Raw genomic sequence first — 20771 nt, 5'->3', positions numbered from 1 at the left:
TGGGCCACAAGCCCAGCTGGACTAACCCGGTTAACAAACAAACAATAAATAAATAAATGAATAATTGTCTTACAATTTTTGTGGGTCTTAAATAAAAAAAGTGGGAATTGATAGATATTGTGTAAATTAAAATGCTTTTCCCCAAATTTATACTGTGTGTACAGTGAGGGAAATGTGCAAGGCCAAACAGCAGTTTTCAAAATAATATGGCTTGCTTTGCAAGAACAGTTATTTCTTGTGCATGTTCAGCTTAGATACTAATCACATATAGGTGTGGGCTTTACTGTAAAGGCATCCTGTTATAGGAAAAAAGGAAGTTGACTTTCTAGGGTTTCAGATGCAGAAATAAATAAATAAATAAATAAAATGCAAACAGTTTGAGTGACGTAAAGATGACGTGGAGAGACTTTTGTGAAGTCGTCAGATACAGCAAGGACCAAAAAAGGCATGAAATAACCATGGACTTTTTCATGACAGACAGAAACCAGAAGAACAAGTCACAAGGACATTAAAAATAACACTGGTTAAAAAGAGTATATAAACTGGACAGTATGTTTTCACTTGGTAGTGACGTCTTTGACTAAGTGTGCATTAGTCTATTCATCTGTCGATCTGTATTAGATTTAAAATAGCTCTGACAGAATTAACTGTTTGGCAAGAATTTGTTCAGAGACAAATAAAGAATAACGGATACAGTAGTACAGAGTTTGTCTGGTCACTTTTGGACATTTTCTTCACAAACTGTGAAGGGATCTTTGGGGGAAAAGTTTAATTTGGTGTCATTTAGTGTTTGTGTATAAATGGACAAACTACTGAAGTGATCTTCGGGAGGAAATGTTTCATTCTGGTGTCATTTGAGTGCTTCTGCAAATCCGGATAAACTGCTAAAGGGGTCACTGGGGGAAAAGTTTCATTTTGGTGACAGCTGAGTGTTTCAGCATACTTGGACAAATGGCTGAAGGGGTCATTAGGGGAAATGTTTCATTTTAGTGTCATTTAAATGCTTGTGCATACATGGCCAAACTACTGAGGAGATTGCTAGGACATTTAGAGAAAGAAAGTAAGCAATGCAGCACAGCCAAGCATAGTTTTAATGTATGTTCCTGATTTTTAAAACAAGGATATAGTAAATCCTTTCTTAGAAGATTAAACCCTTTGATGATCAGATTCAATGAAATGTAAGTGTTTTTGCAAGGGGACAGGCTCCCCTGCATCCACAATGTTTGGGGTGAGCGACTCACACCCTCCAAATTTATATTATTACTCCCTTCTTGGCCATTGAAAAAAAAATGTTTGTCTCTCATGAAAGCCATTTCAGGGGGACACACCTCTCAACCTCTTAGCACAAGAAATTTGGACAAAGCCTAAAACAATGGGGTCAAAGGCGCAAAAGTAGGGACAAGTTTTAAATACTGCTGTTCTAATGTTTAAATATAGAAAGTTGCTAAAATAACAGGATTTCTGAAAGAAATGAAATCTGAAACAGACAAATGTATGCCATTATTTAATGGGTTCAGTCCTTCCTGATTTGACAGAAAACCACAAATTTTATGAGGTGAAAATACAGATATTCTCCAAAAATCTGGACAGTTGAGAGGTATGGTCAAGGGTGAGAGCTAAGTATTCAGCACATGTTGAGTAATACTCTTACAGTCCATTTATTGCCCAGGTGAACTAAAGAGAAATCGGTCAAAAAAGGGGCCTCACTGTATTCTGTACTCTTAACAGGATTCTTGAGGTCTCCATTTGAGTACCTTGAAATAATCATGATTACTGAAAATACGCAGAATAAAAAACTGTGTTTCTAGAAGAATTATACTGTATGTCCAAACCAGATATTTGTGTAGAGCTTTGTAAACCTTTCTTCTTCCTTTGGTATTTAAGCAGTCAACGAGTATCATAAAACAGGACAGGTATAGTTAATGCAGTACACAAATAGTTATTTATTTTTTATTTATTTTAAATTTGTTTACGGGGATAGTCCGACTGGATACATGTCCATTTTCAGCAGAGGCCCGAGGAGAAAAGCTCCAGATAGACAAACATACATAGATTACACAAAAGTTAGCAAACAATTATAAAAACAAAGTGATTATATACAATGGCTTAGTAGTGTTCCCTAGTAGGGACTCACAATTCTTATGGACAGATACAATTAAAAGTAAGAGACATCAGATTGGAAGCAGAGCTTGGTGACATAGTTACAACTTATGAGAATTCACAGAATATGCTTTTAGTTTATAACTTAATCAGGGTTGGTACATGGGCATAGCCAATTCACTTTGAGATACTGTTTTGAGTTTTTTTTTTTTTTTTAAGAGACTTTTGGAGGACTGCAGGGTTATACAGTTTGGCAACGAATTCCAGGTTTTGCCAACGAAGTTGGCAAACAAGGATTCACCAGCAGAGTTATTAGCTTTGTGGGTTTGGACCAGTAGTTTATCGACTGATTGTAGAGATCTTAGGTTGCTATATGGCTTAATAATATTTTTAAGTGAGGGTTTATCCTCAGAGTGGTACAAAATTTGGTGAGCTATTAAGAGTTGATTGAATTGAAATAAGCTGGGCAGTTCTAGCCACTCTAGTTGTTTAAGGTTCTGGCAGTGGTGGGTTCTATAGGTGGAGCCAGTGGCGAATTTGGCAGTATGACTGTAGCTATGGGACAGCTTACCTAGTTCAGATTTGTTGAGGTTTGAGAGTGCAGGTGAGGCATGTAATAGAGAATAGGTGTGATCAGGTGACTGCAGTCCTAGCCAGTGGCATTAAAAATGTCTTGTTTCTATACAGTGATTCAAACTTCTTATTGATGGTCTGTATGATTTTGTTGACCTGCAGGTCAAATTTGAGATTATTGTCTATGATAACCCCTAGCAGTTTGGTGTGATTATCTGGGGAAATATTGGTACCATTATTAGATGTGACAGAGAATGAAAGTGTGGGTGGATCTACTAGTGGGGGAGAAGAGTAGAAGCTTTGTTTTATTGGGGTTCAGAAGTAGGCGTTGGTTGGTGAGCCAGTTCTCGATAGTGTTAAATGTATTTTGGGTTAAGGTTTGCAGTTCGGATGGGGAGTTGGCTGAGCAGATCAAAGTGGAACCATCTGCATACTGAATGCAGGTAGCTTTAGGGATAGCAGTGTGAAGGTTGTTGATAAAAATAGAGAAGAGTAGTGGACCTAGTATGGACCCTTGAGGGACACCAAGTGTGAGAGGTAGCTGGCTGGAGAGTTTGCCCTGCCATAGTACCGCCTGCTGTCTACCAGTCAGGTAGGACTGGAACCACTGGATAGCAGGCTTGTTGAGGGGAAATGGATTTTAGTGAAAGAATGAGAAGTTCATGGCTGACCATGTCAAAGGTTTTTGATAGGTCAAGAAAAAGGGCAGAGGTTAACCTACTGTCATTCCTGTTTTGGTTTATGACAGTAGTAAAGGAAAGGGGGGGCTGTGATGGTGCTATGGTATGGCCTGAAACCATGCTGGGAGTTGGATAGTAAGTTATTCTGTGTCAGGTATTGCATTAGTTGCTTGTGTACACATTTCTCCATTATTTTAGCTAGTGGGGAAAGAATGGCAATGGGTCTATAGTTGGATATGTCTGAGGAGCTACCACCTTTATGCAGTGGGATGACGTGAGATATTTTCCAGAGGGAGGGGATAGCATTTTCAGATAAGGTTCTGTTGATGATGATAGATATGTAATATGCAATGGCATCTGCAGCTATTTGTAGGTACTCTGCAGGGAGGAGGTCAGCAGCGAGGGTGGTAGGTTTTAGTTTTTTTTAGAAGTGTTTTGATAAAACTAGTGGATACTGGTTGGAAGCTAAATTCGGGGTGATTATTGGGTAGATTAGGCGTGTGGTTTAAGTTACAGGGGGTTAGTTGATTTGCTACGGATTGGATTATTTCAGTGAAAAGGTTATTAAAGGCGCTAGCTATGGTCTCTGGGGAACTATGGGTGTAGTTAGCCGGGGTTGGGGTGCCTGGACAAAGTAGTTGATTTAAGCCTGCCTAGAACTTTTGAGGGTTGTTATGGTGTTTGTGCAGGAGATTTTGGTAGAAGCTTTTTTTTATCCAGTAAAATAGATTTTTTTGTATCATTCCTGAGTTGACGATATTTTAGATCATCAAGTGGGGCTTTAGTCATTCACCAGCTGGCCCAGGCTCTGTTTCTAGTTTTGATTTCAGCTTTGGTATCTTTTGTGAGCCATGGTGCTGTATTTCATCTCATTTTTATTGTACGTGCTGTAGCATGGGAATCAAGGATACTTGGGAATTTAGTGTTAAAGTGATCTATGGCCTCCTCTAATGTTAGATTATTTAGATTTGGGCTGGTGAGGGTTTCCTGCCTTATGTTTTATGATATAGGTTAGACAATGGTCGCTGAGGTCATCAGGGAGAGTACCAGCTGTGTACAGTTGGGGTTGGTTATTACATTTGATATTCAGATTATTACTGTTTTTTTTATTATAAAATGTGTGTTATCATTAAAATGAAGCTAATTTTAGGTCAAGACACTTCCTTTATTGATGACTAGCATGTAAATTGAATATATACTATCATGGTTGTTTTGTGCAGTAACAACAGAAGTGTGTGTGTGTGTGTGTGTGTGTGTGTGTGTGTGTGTGTGTGTGTGTGTGTGTGTGTGTGTGTGTGTGTATGTGTGTGTGTGTGTGTGTGAGTTCATAGGTTAGTACTATGCTATCTGCCCTTGTGGGCTATTTTAAGCCTAGACAAATTTCCAATCGCAATGGTAATAATGAAACCCTGTACCTTGTGTGTACCAGATAAACCCAGTGTGACTCATACTGTCAGAATTTAATTCAAAGGACTATTTTTTCCAATAATTTTTGATTTCTTCTGTTGCTTATTTGCTTACACTTTACATTTATCTTTATCTGATATGCTTGTGGTTCATTTTATAACTGAAATAAGGCACTCAGAGGCATAGCATCATTTTACATAAGGGAATAATTGACTACTCAAACAAAATGTCATGTGATGTAATTCAATGGGTAAAAGCAATGTGTTGGAATGGGTTACTTATCTATCCCAACAGGTGTACCAGATGTATTTCACAGGGTTCTACAGTGGGATCACATTTTTTTGGACTAGTTAGAAATGGATTTTGGATAACCAGATAAGAAGATGATGACTAAAAGTTCTCCAGATGGTTCATGGAACATACATAACTGGTGCAGGGGTAATAACCTCAACTTAATGGCAACAGATGTAACAACATGAAACTTGGTAAAAGGCGCAAAAAACAACTGATTCATTCATTTTATCATTCACTTCATTCATTGTCTGATTATATAACTAATGCAATTCAAGATTACTGGAGAGCCAGTGTGTCCTGCCACTCTGTAAGCTCAAGGCAGAGAAACTAATCCTGGATAGGATATCAATGCATGGCAAAACACGCACGCATGCACACACACACACACACACACACACACGCACGCACGCACACACACACACGCACACACACACACACACACACACACACACACACACACACCTACAGACAAGTTGGAGGATCATGAATTCACTACCGGCATACTTTTAGCATAGAACTGGAACTCTCAGCATCTAGTTAAACTAACACAGACAGAGGGAGGGCTCTTGCAGACTAGGCACCCCACCGGAGAATTAGACAGAAGAACCAAAAGCTGTAAAGCTGCAACACTTGCTGCTGCAGGATATAAATCATGGTTGCAAACCCTGGGATCTTATCATAAAAGTTACATCAGTGTTATGTATGTAGACAAAGCTGTAGACAAGAATTTAGACTTGACCTGGACATACCTATCAAAGTAAGAAAATTGTATTCTGCATCCCATTTAATTCTGAAGGACATGTATAGTCACTTCCAAAAGATCAATAAATCATATGTTGTAATGACCTGATCCATTAATGAATACAATGTTTCTGTTGCCTGACAACCCAACTAAAACAACTTGAAATGGTACTATTCTTTACAGGAAAAAAAAGAACAGGATAAAAAAAATATTCTGAAAAGCTTGACTTTGTTGTTCTGCTTCTTAAAGGTTTCTTAAAGGTAACACCAACCTGGTCTGTAACACCATGTCAGATCCAGTTCTGTTTGAAAGGTTAAGCCTGGAATGCACCAGTGGGGAACTAACACCAGGAAACTTAATCCTAAAAATAAATAAAAATGTTGTTGTTCCTTCGGCTTTTCCCGGTCAGGGGTCGCCACAGCAGAACTCCAGTCCGCTAATGATTGGCAGCAGATTTTCACAGTGCCGAGGTGCCAGCTCGACGCCCAACCTTCAATGAAGGCACACCCATTCACGGATATCTTTCGAACACCACTTGACCGCGGGGAGGACATGCAGACTCCACACAGAAGGCGCTCCAGCCAAGAATCGAATGGGAGAACCTCTTGCTGTGAGGCGACAACGCTACCGCTGCATCACCGTGGCTTAAAAATAATGAGAAAATATTATACATAAATCATTAAATTGCACCTTCTAAAGAAGAAAGGAACACAAGTCCATGAAAAGCCAGTAGCTGCTGGAAATGTGACGTCTCATACTCCATTCGTAGCAGATGCAGATGTAAGAACTTAGGAGAATGATGCCTAACCTTAGTCCAAATAATAAAACCAGCAGTTAGTCCAGGCTGATTTTGCATTTTTTTTCTCTTTTATATGAAGGGCAGCTGGAATGCCAGGGCCCAAAAATGATTGCAGAATCCAAAAACAGTACTTCACGTAGGCTGTAACAACTCCACTCATTCAAGCCGGTTTGAACAGACAATCCTTGTAATACTTCAGCTTTTACTCAGTATCAGCACTTCCAGCCTCATCCCCTTCCAATCTATCTGCACTGGTAGACGTTTTGCTCAGTGTCATAGCTATCAACTTTCAATACTGTTTATTTTAACTGTGGAGGTTTTCTCCCCAGGCCTCCACAAATGGACCTACGCCCAGTCGGACACTCACGGTCAACAAATTTAAATAAATAAAATAAATACTCAGAATGAGGAATACTACTTCTTGTAATGTGGAACAAATGGGCAAAATGTGGAACTTCAACTAAGAAGTTCATAGTATGGCTAAAATGTGTTTCTTTACACTTGTAAAAGATTATTTTGATGAATTAATATGATTCAGCATTATTTGCCATGATTATTATTAAAAAAAAATTCTCAACATTAAATTTGTAATGTGGAACAATGAAGAACATGGGCTTTTTAACACTGAAAATGAGGACCGTTCCTCTTAATGAGGTATAATTGACAGGCATGGTCAGAATGTCTGCTTTATTACTCTGTGCCCTGCCCTCCCCATGTAAATTCTGATAGTGTGAAAGATAACTTTCTCTTGCAGCAGTAGCACGTGCTCTCATAAACACGCACACATATGCACTTACACACTTATTTTGCATGCAAAGACTAAATACCCAGGCAGTCTGGAAAACTGCAGCAAATTTTAAGAATGTCAGTTACTGTGCAGAGTTGCATGCACACATACAGTTCACGTCTGTGACAGTTACCATGGCAACCCTGCCTTAATAAAACACACGTGGGTATGTGCACAGCATATGACTATTGATGCCTGTGACTGCAAGCTTCAAAGACGTCCTTCCTCATATTCAAAATTTCGAAACATGCAAATCAACCACTTGCAGCAGACCATCACAATTCAAAGAATAACATTATCTAATAGTGCCATTTGTGCTATATAGAGCATATTGTATACAATACAGAGTGCAAATACACAAATGACCAAAACCTGCTCCAGGATTATCAGGCTCCCTGAAGCAGATAGCCTGACAATTTTTAAAGAATTATACTAATGTTAGAGGTCACAATACTTCTTTAATTGGTCTTTTCGTTTAAATGCTTTTATGCCTCTCTTAAACCACAAGGGTTGGAATTTACTCCACAATGACTATCAAAACATTATCACTAAGAAAGGTAGTCAATCGCAGCTGATCTACAAACACAACTAATGTTCATACTACCCATGTAGATTGAGAAAAAAAAATATTTTTGTACAGGGTAGCAAGGCCTTTGCCATCTGCCACATGAGGGGCAAGCACCATTCACACCCCCATGCTTTCATTTACTAACTCCACAGCTGCCCAAAAGTAGGAATAGAAAAATTTGCCAAAACAGTGCACAGAAGTTTCACTCAAAGACTAAATTCAAACAGTTGCAATTGGGCATGGCATTTAGAACCTTATCAAATGGTTCTCAAAGAAATGCATAGCCACTGTGGAAATTCTATAAATAAAATACAGTGACACAGATACTGGGATGAGGGTAGAAGGATGGCACAGTGCAGCTAATGCCAGCTTGCCCATCCTGGGGGAAGGAAGCAGCTCTAAGTCCATGGGTGAAACCTACACTGGACACTGACTGTTCGATTCACAAAGTATAAACCTGCCCTACCCACTCTGCCACCTGTGTGCTGTATGAAGCTGGGGAATCTTGTGGTTAAGCCCATGGGTGAAACCTAGAGTGGACACTGGCTGTTGGACTCATAGGTTCATAGGTTCATACTAGGCTATCTGCCCTGGGGCATTTATAAGTCTAGCCCGATTGTGTTTGGCTTACGCCACCCCTTGATTTGAGTATACTGTGCCCTTTTTAAAGTTTAGTTTACTGTGCCTCTGTCTAATAGTGACACGGAAGTAATCCCCGGGACAAACCTACGATCCCCCATCCACTCATCAAGATTCTTCTTGAAGAGAGTCAATGAGGTGCTCTGCCTAACATGAATTGGAATTCTATTCCAGAGCGAAGGGAGCCTCTGGGTTATGAATCTGTCCCTCCAGCATGTTCTATTTATTTCTGTGCTGAGGTTCAAGTCCCTCGAGCGAGTGGCTCTAAGGGATTTAGATTTACTGAGGTGGAGCATGTCCATTAATTCTGGGTTGGACATAGCTTTAAATGTCAGGCATAGATCGCCTCGAAGTAGGCGGTATGCAACTGAGTAGAACTGGAGTTTTTTTTAACTGAGCAGCATATGGCATCTGTTTGAGTCCCTTGATCCTCCTGGTGAGGTACTTTTGGGGTCTTTCTAATTGCTGCAGGTGTCGGGTAAGGTACATCCCAAAGGGGGCATTGTATTTTATGATGGGCCTGATTAGGGATGAATAAAGGGGCACGATTACCTCTCTTGATCTAGATGTGAATCCTTTCATGATGAGGTGGGCTATGTAGAAGGTCTTTCTAACCACTTTGGCAATGTAGTTGTCAAAGGAGAGATTGCTATCAACTTGGGTCCCCAGATCCCTAATTACTTTCTCTGTACTTAATGGGTTACCACCTATGTGGTCATTTGTGGGCACATTGTTTTTGCCAAAGGGTATGACTATACACTTTTTGGCATTTAGCTTTAGACCATGGCTCTGGCACCAGTTATCCGTCTCTGCAAAACCTTTTTGAAGGATGTTTGTGTCAGCTGGAGAGTTGATTATGGTGCCCAGTTTGCAGTCATCTGCAAACTTGGTGAGCCATAGTCCTCCCACGTTGGCCTGTACCTCAGAAAAGTAAATACCGAACAAGAGAGGTCCCAGGACAGAACCTTGTGGGACGCCACTTGTGACCGATTTCGAGTCTGACATGGCTCCAGCAACTCTGACTCTGTGGGTTCTGTCTTTCATCCAGTTTGCGACCCATCTTGTGACATAGGGGTTTATATTTAGGCTGGATAGCTTATCTATGATGCCCGAGTGAGGTATTGTGTCAAATGCCTTTGCAAGGTCCAGATAGGCTGTGTGGACTACCTTCCCTTCATCTATGGCCTTGGTGACTGTTTCGAAGAAGTCGACTAGGTTCAAAAGGCAGGATCTGCCCTTGACGAAGCCAAACTGGGTAGGATCTAGTGTCTGTAGGTCCCCAATGACTTTGTTTATGAGTTCCATGATGATCCTCTCCATAGCCTTGCAGACTAGGCTAGTCAGGCTTATGGGGCGATAGTTTCCAGGGTCCGTAGAGGTGCCACCTTTGTGGAGTGGGACCACTGTTGCTGTACGCCATTCTTTGGGCACATATCCTGTAGTGAGGCTGAGATTGTACAGCAGTTTTACTTGAGGGATTAGTTCTTCTTGGAGTTCATGTAGGACGCAACCCGGGACGCCATCTGGTCTCATGGAAGCAGTGTTTTTTGCTTTGGAGAGGGCGGCCTTCACCTGAGCATCAGAGATGTTTGGGAGGCTGCACTCTGCCTGTGGTTTAGGAAGGTTACATGCAAGTGCCTCTGCATATGTGGGTTAATATGTCTGCTTTGACTGTGCGTGATGAGTGCAACGTGTGTGCGTGATGAGTGCAGCGTGTGTGCGTGATGAGTGCACAAAGGTGGTGCCTCTACGGACCCTGGAAACTATCGCCCCATAAGCGTGACTAGCCTAGTCTGCAAGGCTATGGAGAGGATCATCATGGACTCACAATATATAAACCTGCCCTGCCCACTCTGCCACCTGTGTGCTGTATGAAGCTGGGGAATCTTGTGGTTAAGTCCATGGGTGAAACCTAGAGTGGGGAGTGCATTGATTCCTGACTGTTTCTGGTTGGCGAGCAAGTGTCTGTGCTTAACATTCCTGGCTGGTCTGGTTGCTATTCAAGGCATCTGCCAGAAAAAGGTTACAAGCCTACAGACCCTTGCATTGTCTGGGACAAGACTGTGGCTCACCTAAAAGGCTACTGGCTCCTCCTGTTCCTGGGATTGGTACAAACATTTTGCTTCTGGTGAGAAGACACAAAGGAGCATTGTATCCCAGCAGAGTGAAGCTGTGGTGAGGCCAGCACTAGTAATACCCAGGCAGTAGCCATCCATGCAACTCCCCTCTTTTCATCATTCTTGACAAGCTAATTCTTTTCAGTAAGTACTGATTGTTTCTAACTTCAGAATATCTGCCTAAATATACTTCATCCTTAAATTTTCAGGGTCTACGTATTAGTTTTCCCTCAAGTGTTATGCAGTGCTCTGTACAGACTCAGACACCTTGAATGACATTTTTCCTCTAAAAGCACAATTAAAGTTTCTCCAATACCTAGTTGCACACAGGACAACTAGTTTGCATTGACAAGCGCTGTCCACAGAGTTACAAACTGGATATTCCTGACAGTGATTAGACAGTTCGAGTGAGAATATCTATCAATCAAAAAAAAATGGGTCTGTTGCCATGGATATGAACTTTCCTACTGTCTCTGTTACCAGCTTAATGGATATGGGCATCCTGAGGCAATGTAGAAATTGCCTTATGTTTACTGACAACCAGTGAATTCTCAAACAAACTGATATGGTATGCGAGAGAAGTATTTACACAATGTCACTGGAGGCAAAGCTCTCGCATAAAAGTACTCCTAATGTCAATAAGGTTATCAGTAGTACACACGCTGCACTCATCACGCACACACGCTGCACTCATCACGCACACACGCTGCACTCATCACGCACAGTTCAAAGCAGACATATTAACCCACATATGCTGAGGCACTTGCATGTAACCTTCCTAAACCACAAAGACCTAGACGAAGTGCATAGAACAGATACCCTCAGCAGCCCCAAATGTACTCTTTCAAAACAACACCCACATCAACCCATAGAGCCTACATTTCATGGAGCCTCTACCTCTAAGCCCGTAAGGTAAGCCACCACACACCCAACATTCTAGTCATTGGAGACTCCATCATGAGACACACAGATAACCCTTTCACCCGGCTGAGTAAGGAAAACATTAGTCAGTTGCTTATCAGGGGCTAGGATCTGCCACATTAGGCATGCACTCAGGTCATTGGACCAAGTTTACCAATATGTCTTAGTCATAGTCCATGTGGGAGTAAATGGCCATGAGGCGCACCTCCCTAGACTATTTGAAGAGACGCATCTTGGAGCTCGTGGAATATGTGGCTCAGGCTTGCATGTGCCTAGCACTGAGCAGCATTTTACCTTCTCCAAGGATGATGCCACGATATGAACAAAAGATGATTGACTTTAATAAATTGGCTTACTTTCTGGCATCATTCTAAGGGGGTGCAATATTTGTTAGCATGGAAGGAGATGGTGAACAGCCCATGCTGTTTTGCCAGGGATGGTCTGCACCTCTCCCTTCTAGGTATTCAAATATTAGCTAAAACATTGTCTTCCCCATAGTGCCTTTTTTAGGCAATGCCAAACTGAAAGTGCTTCCGACATAGCAAATCAAAACCAAGAAAATCTAAAGGTATTACTGCTCAATGCTAGGAGTCTAAACAAAAAACTCCACTCCATAGAAGCTCTCTTTTCCTTAGAGAATGGTGATGTCTATGCGGTGACTGAGACATGGTTTAATGCCGCAGAGAGCACACCAGCAGTGCAATATTATAATGCCTTCCACACATTTAGGCCAGCTACTTCACAGCCATGGCCTAAAGGTGGAGGTGTCTATATCAAAAAATAAATATACTTCAAGGCTGGTCAAACAGGACAATGCACTTGAGATGCTCCATATTCAAGTCACTGTAGGTAAAATTCAGTACCACTTCCTTGCAAGCTATAGGCGCCCTTTATGACCCAGGAAACCCATACCATGTATTTAAACTTGTTAGAAACACAAACCATCCAACCCAATACCATATTCATGGGTGACTTTAATTACCCAGCTTTTAACTGTGATTCCTATACGACACCATATGTACATGCACAGAAATTCCTGGATTTTATAAACACAAATTCCCTGGACCAAATAGTCAATACACCAACCAGGGGTGCAACCATACTGGATCTGGTTCTCACTAATATGTGAGACAGCTGCACACCCCCTACTGTAATGGCTTCCCTGGTAAGGTCAGACCACAAAATGGTCTCCTTGGAAGTAAAAAAAAAAAAAAAAAAAAAAAAAAAAAAAACTGGAACCCCCCCCCCCCCCCAAACCTGGAATATGCAGGAACTATTCTAAGGCTAACCTCCTGCTATTAAATGAGAACCTGACAAAATTTCAAGGCTCCATAAACCCTGAGAACACTGCTGCCTATGTAGAACTATTCACATAAACCTTGTACAAGCATGTTAATAGCTGCACAGAGGCAGCTGTACCCACCCGGAAGAAGTACAGAACTAACTGAAAAAAAAACAAGCCACCCTGGTGGAATCACAGAATCAATAGGCTGTAATAACAGGAGGAAGAAAATCATGGCAAAAATTAGGAGGTGCAGCACCCAGCAGGATAAAAGCATTCTCATCAAACTAAACAAACAACTCCAGAGGACAAATAGTCTACCAAAGCCAAATCTGAGGTAAGTTTGGCCTACCAGGCCAAGGACAGCCACAAAGCATTCCTTAGCTATGCCCGCAACCTCAAAGGCAGTACAAAATTGTATGCATAGCTCATTGTGAATGGAGCCACCTATACTGAGCCAGAAGATATAGCAAACCTCCTGGTTGATAGATTCAGCTCCAACGTTAGCCCTCTCTCCCCCTCAACCTTCCTTCAGGAAATATTATCAAATATAACTCTCTCTACTACTACTAGGGAACAGGTACTTAATGCTCTCACTAAGACCAACAACACTGCATCAGTGGGCCCAGACAATATTCCAGGATGCCTTTTAAGTAGCATGAAACATGACCTATCAGGGCTTCTGGAATAACTATTTAACTGTAGCCTGCAAACGGGCTTCGTGCCTCATGAGTTGAGAAGGGCAACAGTCATCCCTCTGCACAAAAGTGGGCCATCCACAGAGCCTGTCAACTACAGACCCACAAGTCTCATGTCTTTTATATGTAAAGCCAGGAAAGAATTATTAGGGTTGGGAGGGTGGCCTAATGGTTAAGGTGTTTGTCTTACAAACACAAGGTGCAGGGTTTGAGTCTCACAAGGGATAATTGGTTAGGCTTAAAATGGCTCGCAAGGGCAGTTAGCTTAGTACTAATCTATGAACCTATGACACTGGCTGTTGGACTCACAAAGTATAAACCTGCCCTGCCCACTCTGCTACCTGTGTGCTGTATGAAGCTGGGGAATCTTGTGGTTGCCAAATGGGACCAGATGATGTCCCAGACTGTGTCTTGCATGAACTACAGAACGAACTAATCCCCCACCTAAACACGCTGTTCAACCTCAGCCTCTCCACAGGCTACATGCCCACAGAATGGTGCACAGCAATGGTTATTCCTCTCCACAGCCACAACTGACCCTGGTAACTATCGCCCCATAAGCAAGGCTATGGAGCACATCATCATGGAACTCATTAACAAAGACATTGGGAACCTCCAAACACTTGACCTGACCCAGTTCAGCTTTGCTAAGAGCAGATCATGCCTACTAACCTGGTTGACTTCTTCGAGACAGTCACCAAGGCCATAGACGAGGGGAAAGGTGGTTCATACAGCCTACCTTGACCTCGCCAAGGCTTTTGACACCAGATGCTGGGATGAGGGTAGAAGGATGGCACGGTGCAGCTAATGCCAGCTTGCCCATTCTGGAGGAAGGAAGCAGCTCTGGCTAAGTCCATGGGTGAAACCTACAGTGGACACTGGCTGTTGGATTCACAAAGTATAAACCTGCCCTGCCCACTCTGCCACCTGTGTGCTGTATGAAGCTGGGGAATCTTGTGGTTAAGTCCATGGGTGAAACGTAGAGTGGACACTGGCTGTTGGACTCACAAAGTATAAACCTGCCCTGCCCACTCTGCCACCTGTGAGCTGTATGAAGCTGGAGAATCTTGTGGTTGCCAAATGGGACCAGATGGTGTCTCAGACTGTGTCTTGCATGAACTACAGAACGAATTAACCCCCACCTAAACACGCTGTTCAACCTCAGCCTCTCCACAGGCTACGTGCCCATAGAATGGCGCACAGCAACGGTTATTCCTCTCCACAAAGTAGGGGCCACAACTGACCCTGGTAACTATCGCCCCATAAGCAAGGCTATGGAGCACATCATCATGGAACTCATTAACAAAGACATTGGGAACCTCCAAACACTTGACCCGACCCAGTTCAGCTTTGTTAAGAGCAAATCATGCCTACTAAACCTGGTTGACTTCTTCAAGACAGTCACCAAGGTCATAGACAAGGGAAAGGCGGTTCACACAGCCTACCTTGACCTCACCAAGGCTTTCGACACCATTCCCCACTCGGGTATTACAGAAAAACTCACCAGCCTGAACATAAACCCCTAAGTCACGAGATGGGTTGCCAACTGGCTTACAGACACAACTCACACGGTAAGAATAGCAGGCTCCAGGTCCAACTCTAAACCAGTCACAGGTGGTGTCCCACAAGGCTCGGTCCTGGGACCCCTACTGTTCGGCATATACTTCTCAGAAGTACAGGCAAACACAGGAGGACTATGGCTAACCAAGTTCACCAATGACTGCAAACTGGGAGCTATAATTGACTCTGGCTGACACGGACATCCTCCAAAAGGGCCTTACTGAGACGAACACCTGGTGTCAAAGTCATGGCCTCAAGCTAAATTCCAAAAAATGCATAGTCATCCCGTTTGGGAAAAACAAAACACCCCCGAATTACCACATAGATGGAAGCCTCCTTAATACAGAAGAGGTAATAAGAGATCTGGGGACCCAGGTAGATAGTAATCTCTACTTTAACAATCATATTGCCAAAGTAGTTAGGAAATCCTTCTATCTGGCCCATCTAATTACTAAAGGGTTCACATCTAGAAATAAAGAGGTTATAGTGCCCCTCTACTTGTCACTCATTAGACCCATAATAGAGTACAATGCCCCACTTGGGATGTACCTCACAAGACACTTCCAACAGCTGGAAAGACCACAAAAGTACCTCACCAAAAGGATTACTGCTCTCAAACATATGTCCTATGCAGCCCGACTGAAAAAACTCTGGCTGTACTCAGTGGCATATCGCTTACTCACAGGTGATCTCTGCCTGACTTACAAAGCCATGTCCAACTCAGAATTGATGGACATGCTCCACCTAAAGAAATCCAAGTCACTGCGAGCCAAGTGCTCTAGTGAGCTAAACCTCACCACAGCAATAAATAGAACATGCTGGAGGAATAGATTCCTGTCACAGAGACTCCCCATGCTTTGGAATAAAATTCTAAATTACATCAGGCACAGCCCCTCACTAACAGAAACCTTGACGAGTGGATGGGTAGCAGAAAATACACCCCTGAGATCACTTCATTGGCTCTGCTTGACAGAGGATCAGTTAATTAATCAATGGGGCAGCGAAAGCCGACACACTCTGGCTAGACTTGAAAAATGCCCTCGGGCAGATAGCCTAGTACCTACCTATGAACTTATGAGCATGTTTTCCAAGGTATGCAGCTGTTGGGGAGCACACAGAGAATAGGGCTCATGGGGTTAGAGAAACAATGGATAGTCTGCCGGATCAGATAGCTGGCCCACTTTTCACTGCCCATCTCTCACCTCTCTGGGGAACAATGGGCTGATAAAGCCCAGGGAGCAAATGAGCCATACGGATCTCACTCCAATCGCAGGTGCCTGGCTCCTTCTCTGAGACAGAAATTAATGAATTAGTGGGGAAGGAGGACAAAAACCATTTGGGCAAGATCCACAGGATGGGGGGTTAAAATAAATAAATACAGAAAACGTTTAAGAAATGGATGACAGGAAACTAGTGTAAGTCTCTGGGACCAGCTTTCCTAAGCAGTCCCTAGAACTGGTGTTCCATTAGACCATACTAGCAATAGCATGGTAACTATCAATAAAAGTAACTAACATGCCTTCTGACTACCAAAATATGCATAATTTTAGCTTCCAGAAAATGCTGATTATCTGAATACCTTTGTAAATGAATACAAATGATGCAAATACTTAAAGCCATTTACTAATAACATATGCATTTCGATATAGCTTCAGACTAAAAAAAATAAAACTTCTCAAGTCCACCTCTGAAACTCCCACTTTTTAAGCTATAATTTCTAAATTCTCATATATACTTACAGACATAAATCATCAATTATTTTCAAGGACATTGAGCTAAGAAATATTTTTTTAATACAGCACAATAAATAATTAACACAGTATATTGATTCTTTCCTCTGACAGAATGCAACTATTAAAGCCAGCTAAAATGAAAGGAGAAAAAAGAACAGACAGAAGCCTGAATCTACTGGGGAACACAATGGCTTCCTGGTATCAGAGAGCACTGATCCATTGCCTGCCCTGCAGACTGACATTTTATACAGCAGGCCTATTATCTTTCCTGCTGCAGGAGCCCTCTTGTCATTTATTGATGCTACTGATCCCTTTTCAAGAAATAACTCTGTTAATGTGCCTGCTCAATGCACCCAGACAGCCATTACAGTAAATGATCTTCCAGCTGCTTTGCTTCCTCCTTTTAATGGATGAGTGATGTACTAAATGTAGTAATGGATCAGTGATAAAGAAAATGTTCTCTTCCCCCACCCTGTCTATGCATTACAAAGCACAAAGGAACCCCGTTTGCCTGAGACATACATTAAAACATGGTAATAAATGGCTTCTTTAGATGATAATGTTTGCAAACTGATTATGGTAACGTTAGAGAAATTCAAAGCTAAACAACACAAGCAAATGTCTGATTTTTTTTTGTGCTTACATAGTATTTATTACCTTGCACCAATCACAGAACTACAGCATTACTTGAGACACTGTAAAATACAGAAAAACAGGGACAGTGTGAACAGAACTTTTTTTTTTTTTTTGGCTTGTGAAATATTAAACTTATGAAATTCAGTTTATTTCAAGCTAAAACAATACAACATCACTGTGTTTTTGCTGCTCTCTCTTTTAATTTAATATGTAGGCAGTTCATAGCTTTTCTAAGGTTCACATACTTGACTTTTAATTCCCCGTAATGTCTTCAACACCTCTACTCTGACCCTTTCTCTCTCCCAGTACTGTATAAGTTCATATTTGCATAACACACCATAATACAGGACTTCATGTTAAGTATTATTTGTCAGTGACTATGAACAATAAACTGTTTTGAAATATGATTTGAAAAGTAGTAAGGTTTATCTGCTGTTTTGCGGTTATAACCTCAGATGACAGGTATCTTTGTTAGACATATGGCATTCATGGTTTACAGAGTTCGTAGGTATCTCCTGGAGACAAGAGCCTAGGCCAAATTCCCAGCTACCCTAGCAGCTATGTAATTAATGGGAGGTAGCAGGGCGGCCCAGACTATAATCAGACTACCTATGAATATGGTGTGCATATGAGAGATAACCTTAGATGATCGGTACTTATGTATATTACAACAGAGGGTGTACTGTCTGTGTACACTGTGCAATAACAGCTTCGGTGTACGTACACTATCAGGAGCAACTAATGCATTATTTTTGCTTACCCAAGCAACATTATGAAACATTGACCATGGAAGAAAAACTATGCATCCAACCCTGTTACCACAGCTTCCTATCACACAGCTGTCACTAACTTGCCATGGTATTGAGAGTCATCAATGTGCAACATCAGCTAAAATCTGAAGCTTTACCAGTACATACATTTGTTCAGGAATAAGGGTTGCCAGACTTCTAAGTACTGCAGGCAACATTATTCTGAGGCTGAACAGAACAGGGCCTTCCACCCACCATAACTGTTTAAAACAAAACTCGTGGGTTAGACAACTCAAGGTCTAGAGCATCAGTTTAAGATAAAAGCTATTTGACTCTTTGTGACAAACTATTCTGTATAAAGGAGTTGGCCACACTCATAGGTTCATAGGTTCATACTAGGCTATCTGCCCTAGGGCATTTATAAGCCTAGCCAGAATGTGTTTGGCTTTCGCCACGCATTTTAAATTAATTTTGCTATGCCCTTTTTCGAGGTTAGTATACTGTGCCTCTGTCTAACAGTGACACAGAAGTGATACCCGGGGTAAACCTATGATCTCCCATCCACTCATCAAGATTCCTCTTGAAGAGAGTCAATGAGGGACTCTGCCTAACCTGGACTGGGATTTTATTCCAGAGTGAAGGGAGCCTCTGGGTTATGAATCTGTCCCTCCAGCATGTCCTATTTATTTCAGTGCTGAGGTTCAAGTCTCTCGAGCGCGTAGCTCGATGGGATTTGGATTTTCTGAGGTGTAGCATGTCCATTAATTCTGGGTTGGACATGGCTTTATACGTCAGGCACAGACTCCTTCAAGAAACAGTTACACACAAATGTGTTAAAATTATTGACAGTAGATAATTTAGTGCTTAATTTGGCAATAACTTTATTTATCTCTAGCTGTTCACTTTGACTATGCAAAGTGTGACAGGAAGATTTTAGGTAATAAAGCTGTAGAAGAGAACAACCCTCTGCCTACCTCTGTGGCCAAATGTGGAATGGCGACTGAATTCATTAAAGGAAAACACCACCTTCTACATTTTAATTCAACTCTTATGTTGCTTTTCTCCACAGAATATGATTCCAGTACTGTGTAGGTACCTGAAACCTGCTTGTACTTTATAAAACTTTAATTTCCTCACTTTGGTATCAAAGGAAGGAAAGACCACCCACTTTTTTTTAAACTTAATTTCTTACATTAGTTGCAGAGGAATTTGTCTATACTTGCATGACGTACCACAGACACAAAGAAATTTGTAGTCAGGAGCTCAAGCTGCTGTAAACAAGACAGAGAGGTATTTAACTGTTTTCCATTGTCCTCATTGCAGACAGGAAGAGAACTTACACTGATTCACAGCTGCTTCCAATGCAGCCATGCCTTTCATAGCAAAACAAAGCAATAAGATCAGTCAATGGTCCAAAGACAGTTGTCATCTCTTTTGACAAATTTACATAAGCAGCATCAAAGTATTGAAATGCTAAGCTTTAAGCTTTAAATGTTTGTTGTTTATACTACTTTACATTTAAGATGACTTGGATGTAGTACCAAAGATGCCCGTGACATTTAGAGAAAAGTCAGTAAATATTTTTTTTTCTTGTAATTCTTGTAAATTATCAGCACATTTACAAACGTGTAGGGGGAAGGGCTGCCAATTCATCTTGGACTGCAAAAAGATACCTTGAACAAAGGCCTGCAATTTAGAAACTGTTTTGGTTACAGCTGTATAATTCCTTAGTATACTATAAAACAAGCCTGGAGACATACACAAATGAAGGCCATTGAAGAAATAAAAGAAGCAGTCCTGTTGCAGACAGTATATAAGATGACAGTGACTGACACTCATCCCATTATATGTCTATGGCATGGGAATACACCACTACTTCCATATGTCTCTTATAAAGCAGACTTGAAATGAATTATGGGAAAGAGAAAGGCTTGAAGAAAAATAAGATCATTGACATGTCTAGCCCCACTGATCACCATTTTGCAGAAAACACATTAAAATTCTATAAGAAGCAGTCAGAATGATGTTGAGGTATTACAATAATTCAGAAAACACAGACAGGGTGAAAATAGATTTTTTTAGTTCCAAGGTACAGTTTTCCATTAAGAAACTGCCTGTGAACCTGAACAGAGAAGGGGCTGTGCTAATTACTGCCACTGTTAGAGGAAGATCTGATGCTAAGAAGGGATGTCTGAATCTGTTTGTGGAGGCGGGAGTGTGCTTCTGATCATCCAGGAATACTGAACAATGTACAGTCAATTCATAGGTTCATAGGTTCATAGGTTCATACTAGGCTATCTGCCCTAGGGCATTTATAAGCCTAGCCAGAGTGTGTGTGGCTTTCACCACCCCTTAGGATGAGAATACTATACCCATTAGTTTGTGGTGCCTCTGTCCAGCAGTGATACAGAGATGATTCCCGGGGTAAACCTACGATCTCCCATCCACTCGTCAAGATTTCTCTTGAACAGAGTCAGTGAGGGGCT

The sequence above is a fragment of the Protopterus annectens genome, chromosome 9.part0 (genome assembly GCF_019279795.1).
Source record: "Protopterus annectens isolate FY-2018-M chromosome 9.part0, PAN1.0, whole genome shotgun sequence".
In the NCBI taxonomy this organism is placed as follows: domain Eukaryota; kingdom Metazoa; phylum Chordata; order Ceratodontiformes; family Protopteridae; genus Protopterus; species Protopterus annectens.
The sequence above is the reverse complement of the archived record's forward strand: the minus strand, read 5'-3'. Positions refer to the sequence as shown.